A 13,031-nucleotide genomic window follows, 5' to 3' on the forward strand; every position below is an offset into this window, starting at 1 on the left:
TTATTCTGAACTATACTGTCCTATCTAAGAAGTGTCTGTTTGTCTTTTCAATGCACATCATGCAAGCATGAGGCAACACAAATTGTGTGACTATCCCAGAAAGAAGTGTCAAGAATGCTTGATCAATATTCCACTGATTTACAACTGTGATTGTCATTGGCACCCCATACTATGAAACAGGAACATGTCCCTCACAGTAATGCAATGTACATGAAGGACAGTATACAAATCTTAGTAGAGAAGTATGTCATTACATAGGATAATCACAGTGTTGCTATGTTATCCTGTGCACACACATGCATTTGTCCCAAAACTTGTGATGTACAGTACCCTCTGGGCCAAGCAAATAGTTTTACCAATTACAACTGTGCTTTTTCACATTGTTAAATTCAGAATTCTCCTGTGGTACTTGCAGCTATGACTGTGTGCTCTAGATGGTGTAACTAGATAGGTAGATGGTTTAGTTCTCAATGTGGGAAACGTGTTTTTGTGTCTGGGGGAATATAGTGACAGGCAAGTAACACTTCATTGTTAAAGATGCTGTGTCTCCTTTCTCTGAGAATACATTTAACTTTGCCAACAGCTCCCTCTGTACTCTATCCCATTTTTAACAGAAACATCCTGTACGTAATGCAATGATGCAGTTATCCTGTCAAAAGTGCATTCTCCCCCCTTAAGAGACAGAATTCTCCTGTGGTGCTTGCAAATAATACTGTGATCTCTAGACTGTGTAACTAGATAGGTAGGAGGTTCAATTTTCAACTGGGGAAGGTTTTGTGTGTGTGTTTGTGTGAGATGGGAGGTGTATAGAGCCCAGACAGCATGTCCTCAAACACAGCTCAATCAACTCCACTCTAGAGAAACATTTTAAACTCCTAGATGACTCCACCATCCCCTTATCCCACCTTTCACAACATCTTATTTGCAACACACTAATGAGGTCATTCTTTCTAAACTGCACTCTCATTGGTGGTGCTTGTGGTTCATACAATGATTTCTGGAACACATAACTAGATAGGCAGGCAGTTTGAATATAGCAGTGATTTCATTGTCTGTTTAGAGCTGCATTGATATACTTTCACTCATATTTTGTAGCTTTCCAGTCCAGTGACATGTTTTGTCTAGAACCATCATTCAGCATCAATGAATAGAGTTTTAACCATAGCATCATTTCTACAACAAAGTGGCAATGTCATCCCCTCAAAGATGTTGTATGTCTCAGTTTCAGTCTGGCTTCTACTGTGGCACATATGTTTAATGAAGCATTCTGAAGGTTATGTAACTATATAGATAGTATGTTTGAATTTCACACTGGTGAACTTGTCTGTGTGGGGCTGTAGAAGCAGGTAGGTATAACTTCCACTACAGCTGAAGTCATTCCACTTCCACTTTTTACATGGCAAAACCTTTAGACAGGTAGATGAGTTCCTCCATACCCTTATCCAGTTTCTCATTACATCTTTTCTATAACACACTCATGAGGTCATCCATTCTAAAGTATACTTTCACACTCTAACTGCCAGGCTTCTCCTGTGGCACTTATGATTCTTACACTGTTCTCTAGAATGTGTAACTAGATGTGCATGAAGGAAGTTTGAATACAGCAGTGATTACCTTCTAAGAGTGTGCATATATGTGACTAGAAATGGATTCAGGTTTGATTTGCATACATTTGTAGTGGCAGCATTTACAATCCCAGATGGCTATAAAAGTCATTTTAACATACACATCACCTTGGCAATACACTGCTAACATCATCCCTTTGTAGATGCTGTATGCCAGAGTCATGTAACACTGGCTGCTGATGCTGTGCTTTATAGATAGATAGATGATTCAAGTCCATTCTTGCTTAAAAGTGTGCCTGTGATTACTTCCATATGCAGTTGGCTAACTCACAAGCACAATTATATACATTTTCACTTACAAGATGTATTTTGAGTGGATGGTAAATTCTACCATCCCCAGGGAAAATACATTCTGCCAAGACAATGATTACATAATACTTACATAATTGCAATATCTTATAGTTGTAGTATGATTTTTCCTGTGGTGCGTGACTTTGATACTATGCTTACATAGGTAAGTTTGAGAACAGCTGTGAGTGTTTTTCCCTCTGACACTGTGTATGCTACTCTTTGAATACATATATGGTGTATAGCTGTACAGTGTTATTGGGCCTTCAACCACTTTTTAGCATAAACATACAGCTAATATAGAATGGTAATATCATCTATTCAACTGTGCACTTTCATAGTTGTGCAGCAACATGCCATGTGGCGCTTGAGGTTCAGGCCCTAATCTCTAGCTTGCGATCCAATCTAGTTAATACAAATTGAGCCATTACTGCTTGGACTACATTGTGTCAGACTTATTGTGACTGTACATGTTGCTAACACTGTTGTCAAACACATTTGCTGTGTACAAGTGTAGATGTTCATTCTTCTTTCAAAAAGCTATGATAATTTCTCACATAGGCAATGCTTGTATTCAGAGTAATGACGACATGTCATTACATTTTCCTTACATAACAGGTTGTAGTAAGCATTCTTCTCTGGCATGTGGAAATGAGACAATATTCGGTATGTTGCTGCCTTACTACAGCAGTTACAGGTACACATATCCCTTGCAGTAATAACATGATGTAATGCCTTGAAATACTAACATACCTCACAAGTATAATGAGATTTCAACCATGGCACATTTGTTCTCTACAACATCATGTATTTTCCATAGTCAAATGCTCAGGTGTTCAAAACCCACATTCAGTGACTGTTAGCTTTGTGTGTCCTTCTATTCTAATGCATGAATTGCATCCACCGCAGCTATAATGTAAACCTTTACATTGGGAGAGGCCTCCCCTATCACTTTTATCTGCAATACATTGCTTGCATCACAATCATATGCTGCAATGACATAGCATACATGGAGTCTCACACTTGTGTTAAGACTCCCCCTGTGGCACTTGTGTTTCATCTACATGTTGTTAGTCAGCAGACTTACATAGTTTGCTTTTCACTTCTAGAAAAGGGAAAAATTGTATGAATGTACTGACATCACACATAAAACATTATATCTAGTTATTTGTATTCATTTTTATGTTGGGTAATGATATGTAATCACATGTTGCGATTGCATGGCAGTGAAATGGTTATTCAGAGCATGTCATACTGTGAGTGCTCCTGTGGCATGCATATTGAGTACTGCTTTATACAGCAGACCTACACAGATAGACTGTTGTTCAGTTCTGGGGCAGTGTGTGTTTGACATGATGTAAACAGCTGTCTTGGCAAACAAGCACTGATATTCTACAGTTCACTGTTATGTGGACAGTAACATCTGTAATGCCGTTTCAGCATTCTGACTAAATCAGAATGTTCAAATTATATTTGTTGATTTCAGTTATTTGTGACAGCCTCCATTGCTATCTCCTGTGGCACATGCAGTTACTACAGAGGTTTACAGAGAGACTAGTATCATAGGCAGGGGCTTGAATCAGGTGACATCTGTCTGTCAGATAACTATGTCAGACAGCAGTGGCATACACATAGAAAATATTTATGTGACAGTAAGAGGGCCACCTGCTTCAGGGCTTATCCTACAAGGTAGGGCATCTATACCACGTATGATAGAAAAGTGCTGTAAGCCCTTCAAGATTGTTTTTCATGACACAACTAATATGTGTATTTCTCGGTCATCTATGACTGATACACATCTCTCTGATATCTGTCCTGGCATGTGTTCAAAAATGAAAATATGTGAATGATTAGTATGTCATTCATTGCTCACAGGAATTACTTAGTTTGAAATAATTGCAATTATTTTCTTCACACTGTACAGCTTAATGGCAGATGAGGACATTTCTTACTGTAGGGTGTGCTGCCAGGTCATCAGAAAGTGTGATTGAGCCTCTATTATGAGACATTCTTGTGTGTTGGTGCTGCTAAACTGCTGTTATGTTACTGTTTCATGTAATTCCTTGTGAACATGCCCAGTATAACAATATATGTCTGCATTGTGTGCAATTTATCAATAGAAAACTTGAAATCATGAAATGTCATCTGTTCTGTGTTATCATTTGCCACTTATGTACATTGACTGTTATTATATTATCATTTAGCATTTACTTGACTGTACAACACATGCTTGTCTAGTACATGTTTATAGGTGATAAACCCCTTTCTTATGAGTGCCAGTAACAGTTATTGGCAAAAACGTGTCCCTTTCTGATGTGTTTAATACAACATTTGTAAGGTTCATTTCTTTTTATGCATACATGATGAAGTGGAGAATACAACAGTGGTGTCAGATAGCATATATAAGTTCTCTTTGTATACATCTCATATGCAATAACTGCAATCTATGCATTTATCTCATAAAGCCTCTACTGTCCTTCCTACCTGTTATCTCAACTCAGCATTTTATTAATGTATATCACATTTAATTCCCTTTGCTAAACTGTAGCTTTATGTCCCTCTAACATCCTTTGTTAGCATGTCAGGTTTTGTTTATGTGCAAATGTCAAGTATAGTCATTGAAATTATCATTATGTCAGTACAGCAATATTTATGTTACAAATGTTTTTTTAGCAGTTCCACACATTTGTCTGCAGAATCTGAGTACATTTTCCCAAGTTCCCCTACCCACGTAATTACTTCTGCAGTACCACCAATGTTATTTCTATATAATTCCGCCATTTCACTTTCCCTCCTTCAGAATTATTTTAATGTACTTGCCCTTACTATGTTTGGGCTACAGTGCATGCTTGTATATTAGGTTTGCCTATAAGCAAGCCATTCTGTTTGCATTCACTGCCCATGCTTGCAAACCCTTTCCATCAGCACAAACACAACTGCTGGTCATGAAAAGGCACTTGCAAACATGTAGACTCAATGAGCAGCATGCATTTGATTAGCGCTGTTGCTCGTCACCCTAAAGCACTAAAATCGTGTAAGTTTAGGACAAAGCTTACAAGATTTTTTAATGAATCCCAGGAAAGGAGTTAAGAGACATAATTTTTTGATAGCTTGAGACCATAGAGTTTAAACAAGAGAATGAGACTAGAAAATATGAAAATAATCTACATTTTTGTTATTTTCTATGTAACAAATTGAAACAAAGTTGAGAGAAAAAGAAAACTTTGTTACGGGGGTTAAATAAACATTAGAAAAAATGTACACTAAGTATAAAATGATTTTTGAATGGGGCTATAAAGTGTATTCCGAAATGTGCAGAATTATGTAAAGTGCTACTCAATTCAATTGGCGTTCTTTTTTTTTTCAAACTTTTCTATCTTCACCAAATAGGACTATGATATGCATATGAACTGTAATTGTGATAACATTTAGTTTAGATGTATATTTAGCCACATTAGTTCCTTTCCACGAAACTCAGAAAGTTAAAAAAAAACTGCTTGCCTTGTGTTGTGATTTACACAGTACTGCTGATTTCGTGACAACTGTTGTAATTCAAAGAATGGTCTCACCAATAATGGTGGCATAAAGGGTTAAAGCCCTATGACCATGGTGACCTTGATTTTATTAGCGATCCAGGTGCTTGATAACATGGGAGGGAGGGAGAGTGGGTGTTATCCTGAGAGAAAATGGGTGGATTGTGACTGGCTCCTTTTACTTTTCATACAGCAAACCCTGCCAAAGAGACGCTATGAATTCAAATGGGTGGGACTTGGGGATAGGTGGGCATGGCCAGCCAAATCAGTGATGGCAACTCATGTCAGCCATGGAAAAGGGTATGCACACTCTGATGGAGTGGCATAGCCAGTCCCTTCCATAATGTAGGCACCCATGTCACATCCCAAGGGGAGTTGTTATGGCCTACATACAAAATAACACTCATTGCCAGGATACCAGTGCAAGTACCAACCTCCTTGATGTGTTCCTGAATGGCAGCAACTCCGGATGGCTTACTATATAGATGATGTCAAGCAATTCCCTTACTTCTAGGGAATGAATGAACTTGAGACCAATAGCAGAATACTCTATAATCGACAGGTTGGGGGAGTGGACCTTATGAAATAAATGGAAAGATAAACACTTCCATGCTTTATAGGATGAAGAAACTTGTTTAGAAGTAGTAGCATTTGTTTTATTTGAGAAAATGAAATATTTAGTTTTGTTTCATAAACATATTTAAAACTCATATAAAGAGAAGACCAAATAATATTAAGGTTTAAAGTGCAATCTTTTAGTAAAGAAAAATAGTCACATAATTCAGATGCAGATATAATTTCTATGATAAAGAAATCAATTTCTGTGAAAGCGGCCATTTAGGAAAATTAATGATCCATTAAGTTAAGGTTTGAACAAAATAAATAATGCCAAATAGATCAACTCTCAATAGTCTTTGAAAGCTTTTTTTAGCTAAACTAAAAAATAGTTTATGAGATTGAAGGTTAAATACAATATAAAAATAAAGATAAATAGAGAGGTTTACTATCTGTAAATAATTATTTTCATCACAACTTATTCCATGCAGGAAGCCAAAACAAAAGTGGCTTTTTCATAGGAAATATATTCTAAACTACCTTTGATGACATGGATATTTAACAAATACCAGTAGAAGTTGGTAACTTATGCCTCCCTACAGTTTATGTTGAAAGTTTGTGATATGATATTTGAAAAGATATTTGGGACCATATGAAATTCAAAATGCTATAGTGCCTTGATTTAAAAAAAAATGTGCTATGGGTGGGCAAAAGGACTTTATAAAAATGAAAAAAATGGGGGTACATTCAATAACTGAAACTACAGCAAATAAAGTGTTAGTGTTTTCCAGCTGATCATGTCCTGTTGGATTATACTGCAACGTTTACCTATATTGTGATGGCAGTAAATTAGACTGTTCTGTGAGAAGGAGGCATCCAAATATTTTTTCATTTGTAGCTATTTTCATGTTGAGTTACTCAGAATGGTTAATATAGTTATAGTTATTGTAGAGTGAGATTAGTATAATTTTATATAGGCTTAGACTATAGTTATAAAATGAGGACAATTTAATGGAAGATAAAATTTTACGAATAATTTAAATAACTTTGTTGTTGAGTAGACATGAATACTGATATCATCACAGAAATGTACATAAGTCATCATGCCACTCTTCTGCCTGGGAAAATAAGTAGGGCAACAGTGTAGTTATTAAATAAATATGGGGACAGGATAGCCTTGTTGAGTGCCATTCCTATGTAAGGCTGGGTTGGAGAACGTACTATTAATTCTCATCAAGGGATTTGAATATAACATATAGGTAAATTGTAAATGTCTCAGGAAGGTCACATTTTTTTTATATCATAGAAAAAAATAATCAACAAAATGTTTTCACTCAAAAGCTTTTACTTACCCAATAGCAAGGGTAAATATAGAATTAGAAGGAAATCCTTTAATGATAAATAAAATATCCAAAGTGATAGCCCTGTCATTAGCTTGCTTTTCCAAAGAAATCCAGTTTGAGGAAATCAATAAAGACAATGCATTTAAAGTCTGTTAATGAGTTGTATTGTGAAAACCTTAACATAATTGTCAATGTTATTTTTAAGTAAAGCTATTAGATGGTAATCAGTTGGGTTAAGTGGATCCGTGTGTAGTTTAAGAAGGACAGCAGTTTCAGGTTGTTTAAAATAAGGGTCAGAAATTCTGTTTGTTTGGATATAAGAAAAATACCCTTGACCAGAGGTTCAAACATACTGGACATTAACTAATATGGCAGACAGCTGCACCTTGACCCCCCCCCCCCCATGTCACATCCTCACTGGTGAAGTTGGACCACAAATCTGTCTCCTTTGAAATAAAAATCAACTCAATAACAACAGCAAACCCTGCCACATGAATTATTCCAAAGCAAACTGCATCCTATTAAGTGATAGTTAGTCAAACTTCAGTGCCCTTCCCAACTTTGACTTCCCAGCAAACTATACAGGATTGTTCACAGAGACCCTATACAAACATGTAAAGGCTGTACAGAGGCTGCTATACCTATTAGAAATAATCTCAAAACAAACTTTAAAAACAAACCACACAGGTGGAATCCTAACCATAATAAGGTATATAACAAAAATCTGAAAGAGTATCTCGCATAGCTCATTAGCATCTAGGTGGTGTAGGATGCCACACTTCTAGAAGCCTGCACATAGCGTGCATTCCATTGCATTTTCCTGCAAAATAAACCTAAAAAGGATAAGATAAACAAAGATAAATATTTTATGAAAAATAAAAGCTATTAAAACTGTACAAATAAGAAGTATTCTTTGTAGTGATAATTGTCAGTGAGTTCATAGTCTTTCTATAAATACTACAATATATTATAATGTACACAACCCCCACATTATATTTTTGCTAAACTTTCACAAACAATTTGCCATATCTTGGAAGCTGTATAACCTACACATATATTGTTAGACCAGTTTGATAACCGGGCTTAAGTTTTCACATGACAATAAAAAATTCCTCTGTCACTGCATGTTTATTGAAATTTTTACAGAAATATGAAAACATATGCTTAATTGTATAATTTACAATATAAATAACGCTGAATATTTCTCAAGATATGCAACTTACAGTGCAAATTTGAAAGTTTTCTTCAACAACATCTAAGGTCTCACCTGATGGCATGCAACAGTTTTTAAATTACTTTTTATGAAATATTAAAGACATATGGAACTATTGTTTATTTTCATAATTACTAATAAACAACCAGCAATATATCAGGTTTAATGTGACATAAATGAACACAGATAATGAATTTTCATATCTCCCACCACACCATATCTTATCATACCACTCAATAACATGTAGGGCTCTCAGTTATGAAAATATGAACTTAGATATGAACATATGAATAAAAAGTGATGAACAGTGATACATTTTTCTACTGTAAGGCATCCTAGATTAACAATCTTAATGTAATAATTACTTGCACTTTTTAATAATGCCTATTATTGAACAGGAAGTCACTTCAAAAATAAAGCCAACCCCCAAAAAAGCTCTGGATGCCATAAGGAGCTATGGGTGTGAATTGGAAGTATACAAAAAGGCACTATAGGCTTGAATGAGATAATGATTGGAGCTCTGTGATTAATTAGTCTTCCTTTTTAGTTTAAGTCCAACAAGGCCAATTACAAGGTCAAGATAGACTCACAGGCTAAAGATGCCCACAAGACCTTTTACAGCTGTTTCAAAGGCAGCACACATCAGTCTACCAAACTGGTGGTCAGTAGTGCCACCTTCAATGAGTAGAGTGAAATAGCAAATTTGCAGATTAATAAATTCAGCTCATAACTCACCCCCACCCCGTCTCTCCATGAAATACCTACTAGCATAACCCTCCCCAATTATTATCAGGGAAGATATCCTAGTGGTGCTTGCTGAGGCCAAAAACACAGCCTCAATGGGCCTTGACAATATTCAGAGATGCTGCGTAAGTAGCTTGAAATATGACCTATCAGGACCCTTGAGTCACTTTTCAGCTATAACCTCAAAACAGGCCTTACACCATGAGACTGGAGGACTGCAACAGTTATCCCACTTCACAAGAGTGGACCATCAACTGACCCCAGAAACTACAGACCTACTAATCTGACTAATATGCAAAGCCATGGAATGGATTATCATGGAAAAGATCAACAAACACATAGGCAACCTTCAGACCTTGAACCCAACCAAGCTTGGCTTTCTCAAGTGAATTTCATGTTGCTAAACTTGTTGGACTTCTTTGAGAAGGTCAGCAAGACACTGAATAAGGGCAAAATGGTGCATACCACCTACCTGGACCTGATTAAGATGTTTGATGCAGTATCTACTTGGATGTAGATGACAAACTCACAGAACTGGGCATAACGCCCTATATAACTTTCTGGATTGCAAACTGTCTCACAGGCCGAAACCAGGAAGTCAAGATTGGTGAGGTCACCAGTGGGCTATCTCATGGCTCTATGCTGAGACTGCTCCTATTTGCCATTTATTTCTCGGCTGTAAAGGCTAATGTTAAGGGCCTTTGGCTGACTGAGTTCACAGATGACTACAAATTTGTAGCTATTGTAGACTCCCTCATGACACAAACATCTTACAAGAGGGTCTAAAATACACAAATGACCAGTGCAAAGTCACAGACTAAAACTCAATCCCAAAAAATGTATTCTAGTGCCTTTTGGGAAAACTGCCACCCAGGCTAATTACTTCATTAATAAGCCACCCTTAACAGTTGACCCAGTAGTCAGGAATATGGAAACAAATGTAGACAGCAATCTGGCCTTTGAACAACATATGGACAAGTTATTAATAAAATCATTTCATGTCACCCAGCTTATAAATAAGGGCATTGGCATCCAAGTCGAAGAAGGTCATAGTACCACTTTATTCGGCCCTCATCAGAACCAACATGGAGCATAATGCCCTCTTAAGCATGTACCTGACAAGACATATGCAACAACTGGAACCCTCACAAAGACTACCAGGAGAATCTATGGTATAAACACATTGCCCTATACTGAGTACCTTAAAGCTCTAACTCTACACTCAGTCTCCTATAGGTTACTGAGAAGCTGAATGTGCCTGGCATAAAAGACATCCGCAGATCCAGCTCTGGTGGAACTTTTTCATATCTGTAAAATTAACAGCATCAGAACCACTCACTCCAAGGATTTGACTTTTGCTTGTGACATAAATAAGACATGTTTGTGAGACAGATATGTGTCTCAGAGGAACCCCATACTCTGGAACAGGCTCCCTAGCCATGTGAAGCAGAATCCATCCCTAACCCTATTTAACCACAACCTTGACCAATGGATGAGAAATCAGAAATTCACTCTGAGTCTGGTTCCCATGTCTCTGATAGATGGAGACAGACAATATTGCCCAAATTAACATACTCCCCACCATAACCTCTAGAAACGTCCTAACTACATACTCCATCCTAATAAACAACCATGATATATAGGGACACAATTGGGTTGGATTACACAGCTAGGCTTATAAAGGCCCTGGTAGTGGTTAGCCTATTATATACCTATGAACCTAAAGTTATGACTAGTTTGCCAAGTTTTCATCCATAAATAGTGGTACGTTAAGTTTATAATTACACTTTTAAGGAAGTTTAGGAATGCTTAAAGATTGTAATTATCATTCTAAATTCAAGTTATTGGAATTATTTCAGGGAATCTAGAGCACATTACAGATAGATATAAATAATTCAACAATAAATTTAGTAGCATTTATAATTTTGCCATCCAATTTCAAGCAAAAGATTTTGACTGGAGACTTCTGTATTTAAACATGGCTGTCTAAATATTCTGATGGAATTTGCACCCATTCAGAAACACTAACAGCTGATCTAGCCTCTGCCCAAGATAATGGAGAAGAGTAGTTTTTCATTGGTGGGATAATTAATATTAATGAGATCAATTCCTAAAAGTTTTATTTTATTCAATAGATTTTCTTCCTTCTCTCTGTTTATTTTTTGATTTGTATACAAAGTAGTCTGACTGGTAAAATTTCCTAAAACCAGAACTATTTGAGAAGATAAAGATTCCAACAGAAAGTTAACAAGCGGTCCATAAGCATAACCAGCACCTAACGTTATTGTTATCTGATAATGCAAGAGTTTAAGGGTTTAATTTTAATTCATATTAGAAAAGGTGGTTAGCTTTATAAATTCAGTACATTTATTTTTTTTACTTCACAGAGCTATAACTTAGGTGTGTTGAAGGAGGCAGCTGCCTGATTTTCAAGCTATCAGGGGGTGTGACCAGGGTATCTTGGTTTTCTCTATTTTTTGTATTCCTTTACAACAGCATTACTGTCATCTGCTATAGTTATATAACCATTGGTAAACTTATTTAAAAGTAGGATTATACAACCTAGACATTCAGTTTGTTTCTAAAGATGCAGTCTTCAAAACCTACCCTGACTGTCAGAAACTATGGATATATGTATTAACATGGTAAACAAACTAAAACAAAAATAAATGAATAAAATATACATTATATGTGTTGATTTCTTTATTAGTTTATCTAAACTCAATTTAGTTTGGTTGTTACCTATGATAATAATAAATTGTAGCCACTTTTTTGGATTACACCCAATTTCTGATTTCTCATCCATTGGTCAATGTTGTGGTTAAATAGGGTTAGGGATGGATTCTGCTTCACATGGCTAGGGAGCCTGTTCCAGAGTATGGGGTTCCTCTGAGACACATATCTGTCTCACAAACATGTCTTATTTATGTCACAAGCAAAAGTCAAATCCTTGGAGTGAGTGGTTCTGATGCTGTTAATTTTACAGATATGAAAATGTTCCACCACAGCTGGATCTGCGGATGTCTTTTATGCCAGGCACATTCAGCTTCTCAGTAACCTATAGGAGACTAAGTGTAGAGATAGAGCTTTAACGTACTCAGTATAGGGCAATGTGTTTATACCATAGATTCTCCTGGTAGTCTTTGTGAGGGTTCCAGCCGTTGCATATGTCTTGTCAGGTACATGCTTAAGAGGGCATTATGCTCTATGTTGGTTCTGATGAGGGCCGAATAAAGTGGTACTATGACCTTCTTCGACTTGGATGCCAACGCCCTTATTTATAAGCTGGGTGACATAAAATGATTTTATTAATAACTTGTCCATATGTTGTTCAAAGGCCAGATTGCTGTCTACATTTGTTTCCATATTCCTGACTACTGGGTCAACTGTTAAGGGTGGCTTATTAATGAAGTAATTAGCCTGGGTGGCAGTGAGCTGTATCGGCATCTGCCTTGAAAAACAAAGTTGCAAAATAGCTTTCATTTTTATAGGCTCTATGTACCCTTAAGATTCTGTGACAGGAACTTTAGAACACTGATGATAGGCTACAGTTTAATAATGATAATATGCATGAATAGAGTTAACTGCTAGCTACATGTAGCAACCAAAATAAATATTTTCAAAGAAGAGCAACCTGAAAGAATTATAAAAACGGATGTGAAACAGAAAGACGCTACTCCTAACAACCCTAGGCTAACCAAACTGCCACATGTCTAAAGGAAATTCATAA

This window comes from Protopterus annectens, chromosome 17.part0 (genome assembly GCF_019279795.1).
Source record: "Protopterus annectens isolate FY-2018-M chromosome 17.part0, PAN1.0, whole genome shotgun sequence".
In the NCBI taxonomy this organism is placed as follows: domain Eukaryota; kingdom Metazoa; phylum Chordata; order Ceratodontiformes; family Protopteridae; genus Protopterus; species Protopterus annectens.